The 22,151-nt window shown below is 42.8% G+C and overlaps 1 long non-coding RNA gene and 1 other non-coding gene across 2 annotated transcripts; both read right to left on the bottom strand.

The window, feature by feature from the left end:
- Positions 1 to 15,185: 15,185 nt before the first annotated feature.
- Positions 15,186 to 18,037, bottom strand: LOC119534481. Its single transcript, XR_005217033.1, has 3 exons — positions 17,918 to 18,037; positions 16,160 to 16,195; positions 15,186 to 15,689 (listed from the first exon to the last, which is right to left on the bottom strand). It is a non-coding gene; the product is annotated as an uncharacterized LOC119534481 (long non-coding RNA).
- LOC119535615 lies at positions 16,043 to 16,116 on the bottom strand. The gene has a single exon (XR_005217231.1). It is a non-coding gene; the product is annotated as a small nucleolar RNA SNORD93 (small nucleolar RNA).
- Positions 18,038 to 22,151: the final 4,114 nt, after the last annotated feature.

The raw sequence follows: 22,151 nt of genomic DNA, 5'->3' as shown, positions 1-22,151 counted from the left end.
GGTAATTAAAAGAATAAGCTTTGGAGTCAGACCACCTGGCTTTGAATCTGAGTCCCACCATTTACTTATTTACTGCGTGACCTTGAGCATATAACTTCACCTCTCTGTGCCTCAGTTTCCTAATTTGTAGAAGTTAGATGCTATCTGCCTTGTAAGGATTAAGTGAGGCTGATCTGTGTAGGCTTAGAACTATGTGCCTGGACAGACTGTGCTCAACCAGTTCTGTCCTCCTTCCTCCCCTTGTTGCCTCCCTTGCCTGTCAACATGTTAATTACAATAATAGCTAATCATATTGAAGTTGTTAAGATAGTGGGGTGCAATGAAAAAAAGTGCAGATATGGGAGTTAGAATAATTAGCTCCAAGTAACCTAGTCTCTTTATTCCTCAGCTTATTAATCTGTTAACTGATCAAGATCCACCAGAATTGATCTCCAAGTTTCCTTCCAAGTCAAAAGTCCTATGATTAATCTATAGTTAAATCAACAAGGATCTTTTCCATTTTCACCATCATTCCTCCAGTTCACAGCTAGCAAATCCAGCCAATGCATGGTGTTAAAATCACCTGGAAGAAGGATTCATCCATTGAGTTGCAGAGTTTCCTTCCTCTCACTTACAGGGATTAATGCAGCAGTATGGCTCCTGGACAAGATCATCAATATATATTTACTCCCCTGTCCATGGGCCAGGATGACATTGGCATCTCGTGATCGGTTGTGGTTTCATTCTTGGATGGAATTTTGTTTCACTTCTTGTAGAGTTTCTATTTCTGTCCGGGATTTACCAACTAGTTCCCCAATTGGCTGTCAAACTCCAGCAACAAACAGGGAGATACTTCCTAGAAAGGCAACAGGAGACTGTGTGAACATTCAAGGTAATGCGGACTCAGAGGGAGCTCTTGCTCTTTTTTAACTCTTTTATGGAAGTTTCATTTCTTCTTTCCAAAACTTGTGTCTAACCATAATCTTAATATTCTGTCTGCAAATGTGTCTACAAACAGTGAGAAATTAGAGGACCCTGGCTGTGCCATTGGTCATGGTGTTCATATGATCAGTTCTCATTGCTGGGGGTAGGTGGGGCTGCCATGTGCAGTTACACAGGTTGTGCACTGCATAACTCCAAAAGGTTCCATGCATAGTTTTCCATGCGAGTAGCACCCCTTGGGGGCTGAGCTGTGTACAACCGCACAAACCTATGCCGTGGTCCTGGAGGCAGATTACATCTTCCTCTCTCATTGTCCCATGAATGACCTCCTCAAAGATGCTAAGTTAGAATGGTGACTGTGTCAGGGAGCACAAGCTGCTCTTTGGTTTAGACCATATGGTGAATTGGCTATACCTGCTATCAGCAGCGTTTTCTTTTTTTAACCAGAAACTCCCTAACAGTGGGGTGGGAATAGAGGAAAGGGGGACCAGCCACCAGATCTGACACAATTCTCTCAGGTTAAGAGCATCTCTGCCTAGTGGCAATGTTGCTCATCTGCTGATACAACAGCAGATGCTTCTGACTCAGTCTCTCTTTCTGGACTTCTCATAATTAATTCTCTTTCCTCTGAAATTGTTTTGTTGTAAAAGTCCACCAGATCTTATTATACGAAAAAAATATGTATTTATAGAGCTAGCTAGCTATATTTATAGAGAGTTAGATGATGGATGAAATGGATTGATGGATAGATGACAACTAGATGGTGCTACATCCTTCCCATCAGCCACTTATTATCTGTGCATGAAATGGATTGATGGATAGATGACAACTAGATGGTGCTACATCCTTCCCATCAGCCACTTATTATCTGTGCAACCATGGTTAATTCATTCAGATTCTCTGTGTCTCACTATCTGTGAAGTGAGGACAATAACATAACTAATCTTATAAGGTTATGTTCCCCGGCTTATAGTAAAACTTAAGGCAGTATTAGCTATTTTTCTCATTACTGATATTATTCTTACTAACTGTGCCAGTTTGAATGTATTGTGTCCCCCAAATGCAATTATCTTTGATGTGGTCTTGTGGGGCAGACGTTTTGGTGCTGATTAGATTTGCTTGGAATGTGCCCCACCCAGCTGTGGGTGATGACTCTGATGAGATATTCCCATGGAGGCATGGCCCCACCCATTCAGGGTGGGCCTTGATCAGTGGAGCCATATAAATGAGCTGACTCAAAGAGAAGGAACTCAGTGCAGCTGTGAGTGACGTTTTGAAGAGGAGCAAGCTTGCTAGAGAGGAACATCCTGGGAGAAAGCCATTTTGAAACCAGAACGCTGGAGCAGACGCCAGCCACGTGCCTTCCCAGCTAACAGAGGTTTTCCGGACGCCATTGGCCATCCTCCAGTGAAGGTACCCGATTACTGATGTGTTACCTTGGACACTTTATGGCTTTAAGACTGTAACTGTGTAGCCAAATAAACCCCCTTTTTATAAAAGCCAATCCATCTCTGGTGTTTCGCATTCCGCAGCATTAGCAAACTAGAACACTAACTTAAAAAAAAACTGCTCAGGCAATGAATTCATTTCTAAAACCAAAAGCATTACCTTTCTCACAGTTCTTGGTTTGGAATGGAGTTGATGTACCTGTCCCTGTCTCTTTCCTTCAGGAAGGAGTATCTATTTATTTAAATAAATATATCTTTAATTTGTTTGCGATCATTGTCTTTTCTATCCTGAGAGACTGAGGATGTCTGCCAGTTTTCAGGGGTATCTGTTTCTTCAGGAAAATAACCAAAAGAAATATCCATCACTATCCTTCCAACATGGTTCATTACCGTGTTTCAAGCATGTAAAATTTTGTCTTCATCTCTAGTATATCCCTCCTTCCTGTCAGTGCTCACTTTCCTGACTTAACTGTGTGTCTTAGTTTGAGTTATCCCAAGAGCAATCCCTGAGACTAAGATTTGGGTGAAAAGTAATTTATTTGGAAGGTGATCCCAGGAACTTGGTGGGGGGGGATAAGAAGTGAGACAGGGAAGGGAGGAAAGCCAGTGAAGAGTGTGTTAATGTATGGGTTACTGCTGGGGGCATCTGGGGCTCATTCCCACTGTGGACCTCTGAGATGCTGTGAGGGACACACCTCAGAATTGTGCCACCAAGAGCCAAAGAAACTGGGGTGTTTATCCAGAACCCCCTGCCACTCATTGGTTGAGGGTTGTACCCTGGGGCAGTAACTTCTGGGCACTCATAGACTGCCCTCCATGGGCTGAGCACATTCCTGTGGCTGGTGGGAGGTCCGCAGGCAGAGGAAGGTGCTTGAGATCCAACAACGATGCAGATGACCTTGGGGTTGGGTTGAAGGGATATGGGAGGGCCACTGACTAAAGCTTATCTGGATTTTATTTTAGGTGAATGGGTTCTTGTGAAATCACTGATGGATTCATCAACAAACCCAGAACTTTGGAAAAGCCAAAGGACCACAAGTCTAACTTTGAAGGACACCAGGCCATAACCACAGGGTTTTCTTTCTGCCTTCAGAATATACAAAGGTTGCTTCACATGTGCCATGAGGGATGGGAAGTGTACTGCTGGCAAACTGTCTTCCTGGCTGGCTTGGGCTTGGCCTTTCTCTACATGACGGTTCTGGGGTTCGACTGCATCACCACCAGCTAAGCCTACACCCAAGGGATCGGAGCCTCCCTGCTCAGCATCCTCATGGCCCTTTCAGCTTTATCTGGCCTGATGAGCACAATTCTCTTCACTTGGCTCTGGGGACTCTATGGCTTGTTCACCATGGAAATCATATCCAGTTGGCTCCACGTAGGTTGTCTAACGCTCTGTGTGTTTTCTGTCTTTGCTCCTGGAAGTCCTTTTGATCCGGTCATTTTCTCACTTCCATTAAGCAAAAATTATTCTTTGAACCATGAGCTACAAAAGAGGAGCAGGTACATGTTTATCCTTTTGAAAGAAACACGAATCAACCTATCCTTGCAGACCACTCTTCCATCCACTGGACCAATTGCAGAGTTCTGTTTGAGGGTGAGCAAGACCTTCAGCACCCTTAGTCTTACACCTGCATCATCTTGCTCTTTTCCACAGTAATCCTGGCAAGAATCGGTGAGCAGTGGGTCATGGGTTGGGTGGGATTCTGCAGTCTGTTCTGTGATGTTGCTAAATAATCTTAGAAGCACATTATAGTTTCACCACTGTGCTGTTACAAGTCTTCACACTTCATTCATCAAGAACCTGCTATGTATTATTTTAGAATAAATAAGGCTTCTAAGGAGAAAAGTAGCTACAAAACTTTACAGTTGATCAAATTTGATGTTTTAAGTGGAAGCATTTTTGCCTGTGAGCATATTGAGGATACTTCTGAAACTGCAGACCTTTCTGAATAGGGCTTGCTATATCAGCTAACTTAGAGACGTACAACTATTAGAAATTGTCAAACTTCTTTGTAGTCTTTCAGAGAAAAGATTTGGAAGACAACATAATACATATTTTTATAGCGTAATTTAAAATCCTAAAGGCTTTTTATGTAGGAGCGTAAAAATGTATGTATATCTTGATTTTCTTACAAAATTTTTATTATTAGTTTTTTTTGAATGTGTAAGTATTTGGTTCTTATTCAGATAATTTACTAATTAAAGTCTTGTGGGTGAAGGGATTCTTAATATTCATTTGATTCAACCTCCCAGCCATTGCTTACAGAATTACAAGATATCTGGTCCATGCTCTTAATTTTAGAAATGAGAAAACCAGCCTAGATAAGTTACAGCTTGTCCAAAGCACAACTTGGTGCCAGAGGTAGGCTTAGGGTCCCGATCTCCTCTCTAGGGTCTTGGTTCTGTTTCCCTTACACTAGCCCTGAATAGTGTCCAAAGCTGAAGGTGATCTTCAGCCACTGGACTTACCCAGTCTAGCTTCAGCTCAATCCCTCGTGACCACTTAACCTGGAAACTGTGGAATATTGTATTTTCTGGATTTATCATGCTTTAGTAGAATTGAGGAGAGAGGAAAGATTTGTTTCCAGGAAAACAAAATGCTAAGAAAAAATATGCAATCTCCCTTAAGCTCATTGAACACAACTTTTTTTTTTTTTGCATGAAACTTAATTGCAAGTTCACAGAACAAAGAAGGGCCAGTGTACAAACCTTTTAAAATATGTTTTTATTTTTTTCTGTGCTCAGTCTTTAGTTCAAGCCAGGCAGTACTATTCTAATTTCTGTTGTGTGGTAGTGGTTTTGAAACTGTGGTTATGATTGTGTATGGTTATGACCTTTAATAAGAAATATATTTTACACCAGTATGCATTTGCAAAAAAAGGAAAAAAAAAAAAAGAACCTGCTATATGACGTGAACCATCATGCTAGACCCTGGGAATACAGGGGTGATTTAATAAGAGAAGATCCTGGCCCCATGGAGCTTACAGTTTGAAGGGGAGACCAAAATTGAGTAAAGTAGCCAATAGAGAGAGAGAGAGGAGCTATTTTAGGAAAAGACAGGATTGGGAACACTTAGGAGGACACCAAATCTGGTCTTGGGGCTTGAGGAAGGCTTCCTGGAGGGAGGCGCAATTAAATGATCCCTGAAGGAAAAGTTAGGGAGGAGACATGGGGAGGAAAAAGTATTCCTGGCAAAGTATACAGATGTGAAAAGGCTGAGAGATGAGAACACGAAGTTTTGAGGAAGTGAACATAGTTATTTCCTGGGTATAAAGCATATAAATGCCACAGATGGCATCTACATCAAGGGGGTATTTTGACCTGGATCCTTTTTCTTTGGAACTGGGGTAGGAAAGAGGAAGGAGGTCAGTTTGGTGGGGTCGTGGCTTTCCTTAGATGCTTGGAGGAGGGGAATCCCTTCCCAGAGACAGGCTGCCCAACCTTGAGGATCTACATAATTGTCTGCCCCAAGTACTTGGCCTCCGAATTCTGCCACCAACCATATGCATTCATTCCTGGCAGTGAGGACATACCTGATTTGGTTACGTTTTGTGTGTGTGTGTGTGTGTGTGTGTGTTTCTTTGTTTTTAATTTAAAATAATTTTTGGTCATTTAATACCTGGATACTCCAACAGTGACACATTGGGGATCCGTGGTGATGGCAACAGAATTCTCTTCCCAGGACACTGGCCCTAGCGATATAGACCAGCAAATTCCTAGCCTGGAAAGAGGGTGGCCTGGCTCTTAGCCCTTAGCCATGGGATCCCATGATCAGGTTTCCACCCACAGGGCATCATTTCTTTGCCCCAGCCCTGTTCCCTCCCCCAATTCCAAAGTCTTCACCTTCAAAGCCCCTCTCTGGAGGCCACAGCTGAGAGCAAGGGGTTCCTCCACCCTCAGGTCAGAAACAGGCAGTGGGCAGATCCCACAAATGTGACCCCACTTGGAAACAGATCTTTGAATATGAGGCCAAACTGGTTTAGGGGAGCCCTAATGCACTACGACTGGTATTCTTATAAGAAAGGGAGAAGGGACAGAGGGGAGAATCCACAGAAGCAGAAATGGAAATGCTATCAGGCAAGGAATGCCAAGGATGGCCAGCAAACCATTAGAAGCTAGGAAGAGGCAAGAAAGTGTTCTCCTCTACAAGTTTCAGAAGGAATGTGGCCCTACTGACACCTTGGTTTCAGACTTGCAGCCTCCAGAACTGTGAGACTATAGGTTTCTGTTTTAAGCTGCTCAGTTTGTGATACTTTGTTACAGCAGCCCTGGGAAAATAAGACAGTATATTAAAAATAGAATATGCTGAGCCTAGCCTTTATTCAATAAATGAACAGATGGCAAAAAAAAAAAAAAAAGAAAGAAAAAAAAGAATAGCATAGAAAAAAAATGAAATGGGGGGAGTGGGAAGTATGGTGGGTGGTGGGAGGTGTGGATCAAAGCCCAAGTCGGTCTTCCTCATTCGTTCAACAAACTCCCAAATACCAACTCTGTACACCTCATACAGTACTCTGGCGACTGGGTTTAAGCATGGTCCCTGCCCTTTTGGGAACTGAGCCTCACCTCCTCACCCCCGGGGCCACAGTGGGGTGGGAGCATGACATTGGGAGATGTGTTCCTGATATCTGCAATGGAGACCCAGAACCCCTGGGACTCTACAGAAACTTTGGAATATTGGGAGATGGGAAATGGGTTTTGTAGATCCAATTCAAAAGGTTAAATAAAATCATGGGCTAACCTGGGAACCTAATCACTCTGATGTAATGTGTATGCAGGAGAAAGAAACTGCGTTTCTAATTTCAGATAACTGATTTAGAAAATCATTCTTCCATCTGGAGACTACTTAACCTCTAAAATACTTTAAGTGAGGTACGGGGGTGGAGGGTGTGTGTGTCATCTTTTATTAAGGGGATTTGACCTGCGCTTCCAGCCTTTAATTGCATGAACAACTGATTCATGCATTTATAATAAATGCATAAATATAATATGTGTGAATATAATATAAATATAATATGGTATATAATATAAATATAAATGCATGAATATAACATTAAAATGCATTCACAATTTGTGCATTTCACATTATATGGTGATAATGAGATATTTAGTTCAAAAGGAAATCAAAGTAACTTTTTAAAAAAAATTCCGTCAATGACTCCTATCCACCAGAATAAGCTGGCTCTTCCTGACACAAAAAAAATGATCACATTTAGAAAATGTGATGAAAACTCATCAACAGTGCCTGCAATCTGGAAAAACATTTAGTATGAGAGAAATATTCTGTTTTCTCTATTGCAATAACTTTCTTTGTGCTGGATGCTGGATAAGGATTCCAGAGGCACAGAACACTCTTAGTTTCTTTCAGAATGAAAACAAGGAATGTGAACTTGGGACCCGGAAGCAGGCTGACTGATGATGCTGGCAAGTAATTTAGCCTCTCTGTGTCACATTTCATTAACAGTAAGATGAGAATAACAACAATTGTACCTACTATGAGGGAAGTTGTGAAGATGCATTGAAATAATTCCTGTGGGTAACATGTTTAGCACAAAACTTTCACAAGTAGTAGGAGCTCAATGAATATTAACACTTGTTGTCAGTCATCATTGTCATTGTTCTAGTTTAGCTTTAATTTTGGTGCTTTCATAAGGGTGGGGTGTGGGGTGGACAGGGAGACACAGAGAACCACATGCTGAGTGGTGAAATGCATGCGGTGACCCCGCACACCCAATGCCAGCAAGTGCAATTTACATTGATTCCTAGCAGAATTACTGATCACCTTGACAGTGGTATGGTGTTGAAAAGCACCGGTGCCAAAAGGACACATTGTCTTTTGTCAGCATGAAGCTGGTGGCGGTGGTGACTGGAACTCTCCCCCATGAGAACAGTGGCCTTTGGGCTGCCTGGGTATCCAACAGGTCACACCAAGCTCAGAATTCATCCTGGGCCTTTGCTCAGGAAACATCTGTTTCCATTCTGATGGAAATGGTTACAGAACTTTGGCAACAAGAGGGTTTGGCACATTGCTTAAAAGTCACTTTGCTTTTTAAAATCGAACATCTGTAATTCTTTATACCCTCAATTTAGAAATAATTCTGTCAGTGCATAATTAGCCCTCACTTCTTTAAGCACACATTTTACAAGTCTACTTCCTTTCTCTGAACGAGTTGTTTGTTAAGGGCCAGATGCAGAGATTTCCCAGGTGAGCTTTGTGTCAGACTCAAGTGCAGGGCCAGGTCCTTGGCAGGCCATGCTGGGTGGTCAGGACAGCCCAGGAGCATGGGGGACCTGGAATGGGGCCACAGCAGGGCAGCAGGGGAAGCTCTAGGGGATGGTAGAGGCCCTGCCGGTGTTCTAGAGCAGCTCAAAAGACAGATAAGGGCCTGGACAGTGTCCTGGAAAGGCAGATGCTGGAGGACACAGTGCATTATCTCCACTATTTCTTGTGTCCAGAGCTATGCACAGAAGTCAGGACAGAGGCAGCTAGGGAGCCTCTGCTTGGCTGGGGCTGGATCTGAGGGAGACTGCAGAGGCAGGCACCAGGACCCCTGGGGGCAGACAGGCTGGCTCTGAGGGTCAACCAGGCCCCTGTCATACGAGGACAGCACCATCTTCAGTGCAACTGGCTTCTGCCCTATTCGATGCCTATACAGCAGATCCTGAGGCTGCTTCTGATGTGTAATCAAATTAAATCTGTTTATGTGGTTCAAGGTGGGGCAGGAGTGAAGAAGACATTTCTGAAATGGGAACAAGGCTTGAAGCCCAATGCTTTGTTCTATGTCCTAAACATTTCTGGATTGAAGTTGGGGTATAAATAAATACAGCAAAAATGAAATCATATTGCTATCTAATGATGAGGGTGGTGATGGTGATTTTTAAAAAGATAATTATAATGCCACAAATTATGACAGTAATTGCCATGCACAGATGGCCAGGCACCATGCTGCCAGTTATATAATGTGATCTCATGTAATTCTCCAATAAGAGATGTCCCAAGTTCCCCCATTTTACAGGTGAGAAAACTGAGCCATGGAAAGGCTCATTTACCGAAGGCAACAATGCCAGTCGGGGCCAGAGCCAGGATTCTCACCGAGGGCATCTATTCACGTTTATCCTCTCCCCCTGCTGCCCTGCAGGTCTCTGGTCCTTTGACCTTACTGTGACCCAGCATCTCCAGGAGAACTTTCCAGCAGCAGAGCGAGGGGCCATGAATGGCATGTAGTGCTCTCTGAACTACCTCATGGACCTCATCCACTTCATACTCATCATGCTGGCTTCTCAGCTGCAGCAGTTTGGCCTTCTGGTCTTTTTCGCCATACTGTTTGTAACCAAGGGGCACATCCTGTATTTTTTTTTTATGCAAGAAAGTATAAGATGAAAAACACCTATGCTCAGAAGACAGTGAAGAACTCCTGGATGCCTTTAACTTGAGAGGTAGGTGGCACTTCTGCCCACTCAGAGCTCTGATAACACTGTCCCCATCTTGCTGAGGGTTTCCAGTACACTCTCTGTGTGTGGCTACTGCATGTTTAGCGTGTGTCGCTGCCACATTTGAGAGTGATTGTATCATCCAGCACCTTTTGCCAACAGCATGAACTGCATAAAATGTATCTTTGCAGTGGTGGGCACTCTCCAGAGTTTGAAAGGGGTCTGACTCATGTCACAGCTCATGTGATGCCCGTTAACCCAAGTCAGACAGGTTCCACCCCAGACACCCTGAAGTGGCTTGTTTTAATCTTGCCAATGTGATAATTCAGTGTTTTCAGGTTTTATTGTTCTTTGGGTTCTAAAACTAGAATATTCAATATTAAAATGAGAGGTGGAATGTAGTCAGTGTTTGGCCATAATTCCCTGGGTGTGGGATTTTTGTTCTGTTGTAGATTTGTGACTGTTCTGATATGCTAAACGTCCCTAATGGGGATGAAGCTATCTGTGGGAGACAAGATCATGGTAACAATCTTTACGGACTCTGGGGCAAGGCCAGAGTTCTGGTGGTCCCTCTGCTGCGTTAGGTGAGTTTTGCCTCAGTAATAAGAGAAAACCTCCTGGGTGACCAGGTCTTATTAAGGAAACCACCTGTTTATGATGTGCAAATTAGGAGTTTTTGGTCACTTATAGACAATCAACACTAAAACTAGGTTTTTGAGATTAGAAGAAAATCCATGTGCTCCTTTGTTTAAAATAATGATGAAAGGCCATTTTATAGTGAAAAAAAAATAGTCCCAGCAATAAAGCCCCTTTAGGTCTCAAGGTACAGAGAACCTGTGGGATGATGTGGGAAAAACCTCATTTTGCTAATCGCCTGTAGCTTACCAGCAGCATCTTGGTGTAGGTTGGTTTTGCTGGGAATGACATTCTCTAAGATGGGGTTTCTCAACCTCTGCACTACTGACATTTTGGGCTGGGTGTGTCCTTGTTGGGGGCTGACCTGTGCACTGCAGGATGTTTAGCAGCTTCTCTGGTCTCTACCTACTAAATGCTAACAGCACCACCACCCAGTTGTAGCCAAAAGTGTCTCCAAACATAGCCAGATGTCCCTGAAGGGGGCAAAATTCCTCTCTCTCCCTATTGAGAACCACTGCTCTAGAAGAAATGTGAACACTAAGGGAAAAATCCACTTATTATCTATGATTGTTAAAAACAAAGAGAAAAAAAGTCATTATTGGCAGCAAGGAAACTACAAAAAGGGATTTTACAGACTTGTTCTGTAGAGCAGTTAAATGAAAACAAGGGAAGAAAAGAATTTTGTGGAACGTTTTGCTTGATACATGCATTTTTCATATTTTACATAAGTTCTGGCAATATTTACGGTGCTATTTCCCCCAAAGTCTCCCTTTTACTATAAAATAACAACAAACTCCTGAAAGACTATAAAACAAGTGCATGAGAAACAAACCAGTTATCTACTAGATCAGGAAACCAGAACTATTCTTTGTATGGACTCTCCACTAAGGAAGTTGTATTTTGTCCTTTGCACAAGTGCTTGCACAGAGTAGGCATAGAACAAGTGTTTGATATATTCTTAAGTCTTTCATTTATAATCTCAGAAATGTTAGCTACTGGGTGTAGAATTTGTGTCAAGTCTTCTATAGCACTGGCTCCCTACACCTGCTACTTTAGCCAGTGAAAGAACAGCTGCCTACCTATAAATTCTGCATTTTAAGTGCTAATTTTACTCTTGCTTTTCCTCAAGGTCCTATATAATGGGACAGAAACATGTTTTTCTCTGTAAAAGAGCATGCATTTGGAAACATCTTATATCCAGGATTGTGAAATGTGTATGCAAATTTCCATGATTATTTTCATTCAGTTTTAGAGCAGTACTGTCCAATAGAAATATAATGGAAATTACATATATTTTAATATATTTATATATCCAAAATACTATTTAACATGTAATCAACATAAAAATTGAGATACCCTGTTCTTTTTTATTAGAGCAATTACAGAATTACAGAAAAATCATGCAGAAAGTAGGGTTCTCATATACCCCCCTCAGTTTCCCTATTAACATTATGTATTAGTGTGGTACTTTGTTACAATTGATGAGACATTATACTATTAACTATAGCCCACAGTTTACAGTAGGCTTCACTTTGTGTTGTACAGTTCTGTTTTTTTTCCTTTATTCTGATAACTTACAAAGTTGTATATCCATCACCACCATCCATTGCCAAAGATTTTCTATCACTGCATACAGAAACTCTGAAACAATTGAGCATTAACTCCCCATTTCTCACCCCCACTGGCCCCTGGTAACGTATATTCTAGTTTCTGACTTTATGAATTTTCACATTCTACATATTTCATGTGAGATCATACAATGTCCTTTTGTGTCTTATTTCACTCAGTTTGATGTCTTCAAGTTTCATCCATGTTGTTGCATGTATCAGAAATTCATTCCTTTTTACAGCTGGATAATATTCTGTTGTGTGTATATATGACATTTTGTTTGTCCATTCATTGGTTGATGGACACTTGGGTTGCTTCCACCTTTTAGCAATTGTGAATAATGCTGCTATGAACAACTGTGTGCAAATATCTGTTCGAGTTCCTACTTTCAATTCCTTTGGTCATATACCTATAAGTAGGATTTTCTGGGTTTTTTCTTCATAGTAGTTCTTCAAAACCCGGAGTTTTTAAATTATAGGACGTGTCGATTTGGACTAGCCACATTTCAAGTACTGAATAGCTACATGTGGTGACTAACATATTAAGAGTAGTTTTAGTCTCTGTGATTCCCAAAGTTCTGCATATTTCTCCACTATGGGAGGTTTATAAATTATACAATGGGCTCTATTCTGCCTTAAAAAGGAGGGGCAACAATGCCAGGGCATTTGTCCAACTGGAAAAGTTAATGGTATTAGGCTCCATTCCATCAGCTACAACATTCTGCTGTTTCTGGAAGCAAACCCAGATGTGACTGGACTTTCTCTATTCTGAAAAAGGTTGATGTCATGCTTCCCTTTGGAAGTGCAGATGGCAACAGTGGAATGGTTCCTCAAGACATTTGGTTCCTTGCAGTATAAACTCCACTAGTGGGCCTTCTAGGCATGGCTGCATAATCCCAGATTGTGATAAACCACAATTTTATCACAAAATATTGGAATCAGAACTTTTATGGATACAATGAAAGTTTTGGAAAACCAACCTTTACAATTACAAAAAAAAAAATAAATCCTTTCAAATGTTGTTTGGCTGTCTACTTGTTCAACCTGAGCATGGCTTTACTCAAGAGTTGTTACACTTTGCTTTGGCTTGACAATCAGCAGTCTGCCCAGGCTCACAGAGGTTACCTGGCCAACTGACCTCCCATCTCTAGGGCTAGCCAGATGCTTCAGTCTCCACTTTCTCCAAGGCCCCATTTAGTTATCCTGACACCTGTTCTACTTCTTCCTACTGGAGATGAGGAGAAAAAAGCATCTTCTCACTTGGATTCCAAGAAAGAAACCTAGAATGCAAACTCTTCCCACCCCCTCCAATAGTAAAGCTATATTCAATTGCTCAAATTGGCTAGCTGTCTCTTCTCTCAGGCTCCTAGGGAGCTCACAGCCAAATTGGCTGGAGTCTAAAGTTGAGGACTAATGGCTTAGCTTTATTACCGTGCTCTCTTCTTGCTGAACTTTTATTCCCTCTTCTAATTAATGCATTGTCTGGTGTTTATAAACCACCCCAGGTCATTTTGGGGATATGGTGTTGGGGTTTAAATTAAAGAAATTTAACAGTTAGACCTAACAATTGGGTCTTTCAGATATTTAAGTGAAATTATCCCCCATAATAGAAGTCAACTGAGGAAGTCTAACCAGCTTCATCTGACATACCGAAATAATGTCACTGTGTAAGCTCCATAAAAGCAGGAATTATCTGTATCCCAGGACTTAACACAGTAATTGCACATAAATACTACCAAATATTTGAGGCTTTGGGAACCTCAAAAAAACAAAACAAAAAAAAAACACATTTTAGTTTAGAATATTCATTTGAATTACAAAGATTTACTTCTAAAACAAAATTCTATCTCTAGGACATGTACATTCTTGAAAATCAAACTATGCAATTTAAAACTCCCTGGACCAGCACCCATTTCATTAGTGTGATATTAGGCAAGTCACTTCTCTATCTGGGGGGTTATAGTGACTGGGATTCCAAGATTTTATATTTTCAATGAAATCATAACCATCAGCCTAAAGACTCATGTCAAAGCTACTCACCTGGAACTAAAGTCCTCTTTGAAAACATTTTATTCAGCTCCACATTTGCTTCACTTCCCTTCTGGGAGCTGGAGCACAAAACCAAAAGCAGTTTGGCCGTCAGGTTGGCATATTTCCATTCTGGCTTCAGCTCAGCTAAACATAGGCCTGCGTTGTACCAAGGGGGAGTCAGTTTTTTAAACTATAGTGCTGGCTCCAACTACGAATCCTGTTTTCTTTGGTGGCATTAAGAATTTTTATACTATATTGCTATAATATAGGAAAGGGAATTTGCAGCAGGGAATCAAACTTGGAACCATAAAGGGCATTTGAAGGGCAGTTTGCTCACACAGGCAAGATGGCACAACTCAGTTTATGTTTGAGATACCCTTGGTCATGGGGCAGAGCTCAACAGGCTATCCTGTGGGACCCACGGGACCTATGGGAAAGGACAATTAGTCTCACAACCAACACTTCTCTAACAAATATTCCTTTCAGAAGCACCCTTGAATTTCCCAAGGGAAGAGGACAAGGTGCCCAAGTGATGCAGACTAGTCCTCCCACCAGCCTCAAACTTTTGAGATCCATGCTCAATTACCCGGGCACCTATAACTTCACTTCAAGCCCCCCTATTTCCTGGCTACCCAGGATGGGCATGGACATTCTAAACTTAATTGAAATGGGAAATGGCCAGCACGGAAATGCTACAAGCAACCCCAAGAAGTCCTAACAGAGGGGGCGGGGCACATGCTAACTTCTCTTATCACCTTATGTCCGCAAGAATGGAATTGTATCAAGAAATTAAAGTGCCACACCACAGATATGATTAATTCAAAATACAGCTGTTAAGTAACAGAATAGTATTGCCTGAAACACCTAGTAAAGGAAATTTTATAGGACCCAATTAAGAAGCATGAAAGCGGCATCACTAAGATACCACAAGGTAAACTTTTTAAAAGTTTTTATTGACAAAATTTCTATATAGTAAAACTTACCCCTTTAAGTATATTGATAAATGCAGTCATGTACTCCCCCCATCCCCAATTCCCTCACATCCCTTTGGACCCAACAGCTCTCAATCCCTGGGAAACCACAGATCATACAGAATGCATAAACAAAACTAAGCTTTGAAAAAAAAATTTTTATTAAACTTTTATTATTAAAGTGTTCTTTAGCATATCAACAAAGCAAAGGTAGCTTCGTGTTTTATTGTAAACATGTAGATATTTTGCTTAGTGCAGAGATATATATACCTCATCGTTTAAGGGTACCCTGTAAAAGCATAATCTTTACAATAACCAAAAGTACGGGATTTTAAACAAGGGGATTATAAACAAAACTAACCTACTTAAACACTAATGTTAGCCATATCTCATGGAATATGTGAACCAAGATTATAGTCAATACTGTTCAAGTTTCAAATTGACACTGGTTGATAAAAGAATTACTTTAAATAATGGAAATTGTTATGCTAAAGATAGGGCATCTGTTACTAGATATTTTGCACCTTCTCAAAACTCACCCCTGCCACCATGAGGGACAAAGCAAAACTACTCTGTATGTATCAATCTCACATCAAATACATCTTACCCATTTGAAAAGCTTCCCTTGATTCTTTCAAGCAGCAGCCCTGTAAAAGAAATACCAGTGGTGATTAGATCAACAATTACTAAATAACAAGATATATTCTTAAGAAAAATAATACAGTAGTTTCAACAGTTTACAAAAATTGTGCAGGCATAAACAGAATGCCACAATGTATGACACTGTCAATATCCCAAAGTTAAAAAAGACCCCCATCAAAGAAAAACATTTTCAAAGATTAAATACTTAATATTTAATTAATACTTTCTTAAAATAAAGTATTATTTTATTATTTTCTTTTTAGCCATCTGTTTACTAGAGACTCTTTCTTTGTACTTAAAACAATTTTTCAGGGGGCAATGATCTAACTGCATTTAGTAAAATTACTGCACATCCAGTTGGCCTCAGGTAAATCCTTTAACCCATCAGAGCAGAAGCATGTCCAATCAGATTAGAGTTCTCATCCTTGGCCAAGAATTCTATTAAACAAACAAACTTTTTCCATTTGGTTCATACCTTCAAGTTTCTCAGCAACTTGAACTTAACAAAAACCTGGTAGAAAAGTAAAAGAAGAATGTTAAAAAATCATGACATAACTTTTAATGTTTCCTTTTTACAAGAGTGGCTTCTATTGTGTTTATATACTATCTACCTCTACAAAAAATACTTCCCATGCAAAACTACATTCTCCAAAATTTCCTGAGATTTGGAAACCTTCTGTAATTTCCAGTAGTAAAATGTGCAGTGAATTACATTAAATATCTATACTTTGGGAATATTAAATAACAGAATGTCAGCAGTTACCATCTTTGCAACTTCCTCTTTGTTACATTAACATAGAATAGTAACAATTTTAGAAAATAAATATTACTGTATTCCTGGCTAGCAACAGTATTACAAAATTTCCTCATTACCTAGGAAAAACTGACAAACCTTAAACCCATAAAAAAATGGAAGCACGAAACTTGTTTACCCTCAAGCTGAGGCCAGGAAGTTAACATTCTCCAGTCCCCCAGCACAGCTCTCCCTGGGCTTTTACAATCTTTAAATAGATACTGGCCAGAGCTGCTTTCCTGACATGCTCCCTGGCTCTCTGCCCTCCTCTCCCTGAAAGATTGTTAAAACAGCTTTGGCTCAACACCCAAAGAAATTAAAAGACAAAACCCTATAACCACATTTCCCTGTGCTATAGCCCTATTCACCAGAGACTGAGTTAAGTTAGGGTGGGAAAAACTGTCCTGCGTGTTTTGTTGCCCAGAACACGGGCTGAAACATTCATTTTTCCCCCTCTTAAAACGCACGGTAAAAATGAGTTCCATTCGGTTTCCCAATCACCGAAAGGGCAGTAAATGTCTTTCACTACTGAGAAAAACCTCTAAGTCACCCAGTGCAGGGCTGCACACTTTAAGAGAAGCCTACTGAGTGGCGATACTTATGACAGCTAGTATTCCTTCACCCAAACCTAAATTTAGATCTTACCAAATTTTACTAAATTCGGAGAATATTCCTTTGTGCAACGATTCTTACCAGTCATGAACACCTCGCTCGCTGGTGCTCACGAGACACACAAGGAAACCCACTGGAACAGCCTTGCAAGTTTACCTTGAGTTCAACACCTTCTCCCAGTCATCAACCCCAATTGTTCAGATTGTTTTCCAGGACAGAAAACCAAAACGGGCCTCAAACCCTGAAAAATTTCGGAGAGTCGGCCGGGAAGGGCCACTCCGGAAAAGGTGACTCTGACGGAGAAAAGGCTCAGGGCGTTCTGCCTGACTCACTGTAGCTATCCGCTCCGGCAAGGCTCTCACCTCCAGACCTTTGAAAGCACACAACTGCGGTGCCAAGTGGGGACTGAAAGGCCTTTGGCGGTTTGTGGCTGTGTGGCCGAAATTGCCTCCGCTGGGCCGGAATTACACTGCTCTGCAAGAAGCCTCCCTCCCTCACTTCCAACCAGGCCCGGCCCGGATGATCTGAACCACGCGGCCGGAGGGCGCCCCAAGTGCGCCGAGCGCCCAGATTCCAAGACCCAGAGTTAAATTCTCGAAGGAACTTGAAGCTAGCTGCGGGCCAGACACCTCGAGTGTCGGAGACCTTGACCGTGGGGGACGAAAACCTGAATCTGCAGGGTCCCTCAGAAAAGGGAGGCCCTCAGGCACCAAGAGGACCTTCCCCACCCTCCCCCCTCATCCGGCAGGGGACGCCCAGCGCGGGACGCGCGAGACACCCGAGGCCACGTGGCCCACCCCGGCGTCGAGCCAGTAAAAACCCACTCACCGAGTCGGGCGCCGCAGCGGAAAAGGGAGGACGCCGGGGGTTCCAAGTTTAAAAGCGACCTGGGCAGCCAGCACCCAGGCGGCAGCCAACCAAAAAGTTGCCCGAGCACCCCTCCCGGCGGAGCACCCCGCCCCGCCAGCCACGCCCGGAGGCCCCGTGCGCCCCCTGCCGGAGCCCAGGGCCGCGCGGAAAGCGGGGCGGGCGGCGGCGCCTCACCCGGGCGTCCGTCTACTGAGCCCGCGCTTCAGCGGACGCGGGCACATCTGCCCCGGGCACCTCGCTGGGCGTGATGTCCGTTTACCTCACTGAAGGTTAGACGAAGTTCCCGGCGCTAAAATAATATTAGGCATCTCCTCATCGTCACCCGCCCCCTCCACCCCATCCTCCACCCCCACTCCTGTCCCAGGTTTCTAGAAGTCTCTAGCCACGCCCTTTTGTGCTTATTTTTATTTTTAGACAAGTCTAATAATGTAGCAGAAGAAAGTCCTCTGTTAAGGACATTAGCTGAGGGGGCTGGGGGTTGGGTTGGGCTGGGGATGTGTGTGTTCTAGAAAAAATTCTGAGGAGGGAGCGAGGTAAGGGGAGGACTCCCGCTGCCGGTAAATCTCAGCAAAAATGCCTGCTTGGAATAGTGGCCACGGTCTCTATATGCCCTGCCTAGTCCCCAAAGCACCTCTCTGTGTGCCACTGGATAGGGGGTGAGGTGGGGATTGTTGGCTGCAGTGAAAGAACTAGAGAGTTCCGTTGACCGGATGCCGTACTCAAGCCCTGTGTTCAGAACACGGGTGGGGAGCCGGGAGCTCCCAGCCCTCCAGGAGTCAAGATTCGCATCTCCTGTAAGCCCCGGGAGAGCAGGGAACTTGTTTCTCATGTTCGCTGATGTTCACAGAAGCACTACTGCCTAGCACCCCTGCTGGCATTTAGCAGGCTCCAGGTAGATATTTGCTGCATTATTGATTGAACCATGCTCTGTAGCCGGCAGTGGGAATATAAATGGTGAGCATAGTCGTCACATATCCCCTGTGATTAGAGACCCTTCTGTTAGACTTCTATGAACTTGAAAAGCATGAATCCACATGTTCAAGGTGGCACAGCAACATCACCCAAAGGACTTGTCTTCTGTTCCAAGGCATGAATTCTCTGGAAGGAAAGCTGGTTGTGGGTTAGGAGGGGGAGGGGTAAGGCCAACAGCTGCAGCCCTAGAGACTTTGCTTCCCATGACCTCCCCAGAGGTGGTCTGCAGCCACCACAGAAGCACTACTGGACAGGACCTGCAGTCCCCCAGCCCTACTCTTATAGTTGGTGCCACATTAAGTTTTGATGTCCCTGGAATTTTGAGATTTAGGGCTTCCTAGGGACTAGAGCACTTGAATCATTTTAGTTGTAGGACTATTCATTCAGTGCAACAAATATTTTTTATCGAGTGCATACTCTGTGCCTGGTATTGTGTTAGGTGCTGAGGGTTGTGAAGTTGAAGGAGAAATTGCCCCTGGCCTGGGGGAACATGAAGTGGGGGTCACCCGCAGCTAGAAGTCCACACAGTGTAGAGAGCACAGCGCAAAGGCACCGATCCCAGCCTGCTAAGAGGTTCAGGGAAGGCTTCCTGAAGGAGGGGACACCTATGCTAAGTCTAGCATTACCAACAGGAAGCTGACAGCACATCAAATATAGGGGAGGGAGAATCAAAGAGACCAAGAGAGTTGAAGAAGAATCATAGGCTTGTACAGTAGAGGGGACTGTTTAGATCACCCAGGATTTTCTCTGATGGCATGGAGCCACCTTAGGGTGTTCTGCGAAAGCAGAGTTGTCATGATGGTAGAAAGTAAGCTCCATAGGACTCTTTCCTTTGGTACTAGATCTCCAGCATTCAGCATAGTGATGATGGAGAAGAGTAAAGGGAAATGATTCCAGGGAAAGAAATTCACCATTTACCCCTATGACTATTCATACCTTACACTCTTCAGGGCTCCTAATGATGGTAGTGGTGGAGTCTTACCCCAGGCTCTATCTTCCCTGGCTCATGTTGAATGTGTGTTCCCAGTTCTTGGCCTATGGCTTGGTACATTGTAAGAGCTTGAGAAAACCTGCTGGGTTTCCTTTCTTGGTATGTATTTGGCCTGGCTTTAATACATGCAGTAAGCAACTTAAAGAGCAGGAATCCCAGGGCACTGGGAGCCATTTGACACTTCCCTGACCAGGTTTGTTGCTGCTGGAGGGAGCCTTTCTTTCCAACCTCATATTTCTCTAGGGAGGAACTTCTTTGCCAAAGTAATGTCCCTGGCCTTTTGCCCACCCTTTTCTCATTCCTTTCTAGAGCTGGAATGAATCTTAAAATCCTGTGCTAATATGAATTTTGAGAGCATGCAATTTGGAGTAAGACCTGTTGGCTTCCATCCTCTGCCCAGCCCCTGTTCTCGGTGGAAACAGGCCAAGATTATCTTCTCTGATGGGGGCGAGCGATAAGAAAGGACTACCTCCAAGTCATTGAGAATGTTCTCAGTTCAGTATACATTCAATAGGGCACATTATAAGTGTCACAGTCTTTACTTTTGTGTTTTTTCAGTAGTCCAAACCGAATGAAAAAGAATGCTTCTCATTAACTCTGCAACGATATGATACTGCATTTTACCCAATTGAAATTTTTGGCCCCCACATATGTCCTGGTAGGTGACATCTGGTCTGTCTTTCTGAAAGAAGAATGAATCTGTAAGAAGCCTGTAAGCTCTGAGGATTCGCTCTGAAAATGCTGTTGTATCCATGATAAAGCTGATGCTTTAATTTCCGTTCCATGTCTTATTTCTGAGTTGGTTCCGAATGTGAAAGGGAAGGAAAGTGAGTTCTTTATTACTCTCTCCAAATCCTACAGTTGCCTGAGCCTTATCCCAGGAGGACCTAAGACTCACATGCTTCTAAATGGACTGACATCAGACACAGATTTGGGACATGTGTTTTTGTGAATTATTTAACCCTTTTGTTGACTTTTGTTTCTGTGCTTAGTGCACATTTTAGTGTGTAGTTGTAGTGTAGAGTCCAAAGATAAAGCAACTGCAGGCATTATTATGATCACTCAAATTGGGTTACATTTTAATCGGGATCATTGGGCCATTTGCCATTTACAGATCTCTGACCAGCAGCCTTCCTTTTCTAAGCAGCTATAGGCTTGTTTTCAAGCCAAGGGAGAATGGCTGCTTTCACTGAGTCATATTGGTTTCATCTGCTTAACTAAAACCCCAGCATGGCTGATTTCAGCAATTGGAGGGTGTATCCTTAAGGATCCTGAAAGCCCTGGGATACAGGTGCTCTTATTTCTAATCCCCACATGGTACAAAGTAAGTCTATAAAAAAAATCCTCTCTTGGGTTTGTTATTCACAAACCCAAGCATTATTATTCACAATACTTCTAGGAAATGTATGAATTAAGGTATAAAATAGAATTATATTTGGTTGCATGTTCAATATATCAAATATATCACCTTTATTGATGAGAATAATCAAATTTGCTGTAACGTCATCCACTTTAAAATGAATAAACTAAAAACATTTTAACCCCCACCCTGCAACTAAACCCTAGTTTCCTTACTTCTCAAAAGAGCTGTCTATACTTGTCTCCAACTCCTCACCCCCATTCTTCTGAACCCCATTGTTGTGAGCAGCCTCTGGGATGACCCTCAGTGATCTCACCTCCTGCTATTCGTGCTAATCCCCTCTGCTTGAGTGTGGACTAGATTAGTGCAATTCTTCCAATAAACAGAACACTGTAAAAGTGACAAGAAGACATTTCCGAAATTAGGTTACCCGAGACTGTGGTTTCCATCCTGGGCTGCCCTCTCTTGCTGCCTCTCTCAGAATCCTTGCTTGGGGGGAAGCCGGCTGCCATGTGGAAAGCCCTCCTGGGCAAGGAACCCATGTCTTGGGCTGTCAGCCCACAAGGATCTGTGGCCTGCCAGCAGCCACATGAGCAAGCTTGCAAGTGGATCTTCCCCGAGTCCAGCCTTGGGATGACTCCAGCTCCAGCTGACACTTTGAGCCTTGTGAGAGACCCTGAGCGGGAGACACCCACTAGGCTGGACCCAGATTCTTGACCCACAGGAACCATGAGATAATACTTACTATTTTAAGTTGCTAAGTTTTAGGGTAATCTGTTACACAGCAGTTGATAAGTAATATACCAATCCAGACAGATTTTGTTTCCATGACATCATGGAAACAGCTCTTTTCAAGGATAGTGGTAATT

The sequence above is a fragment of the Choloepus didactylus genome, chromosome 5, assembly GCF_015220235.1.
Source record: "Choloepus didactylus isolate mChoDid1 chromosome 5, mChoDid1.pri, whole genome shotgun sequence".
NCBI classification, from domain to species: Eukaryota; Metazoa; Chordata; class Mammalia; order Pilosa; family Megalonychidae; genus Choloepus; species Choloepus didactylus.
The sequence above is the reverse complement of the archived record's forward strand: the minus strand, read 5'-3'. Positions and strand labels throughout refer to the sequence as shown.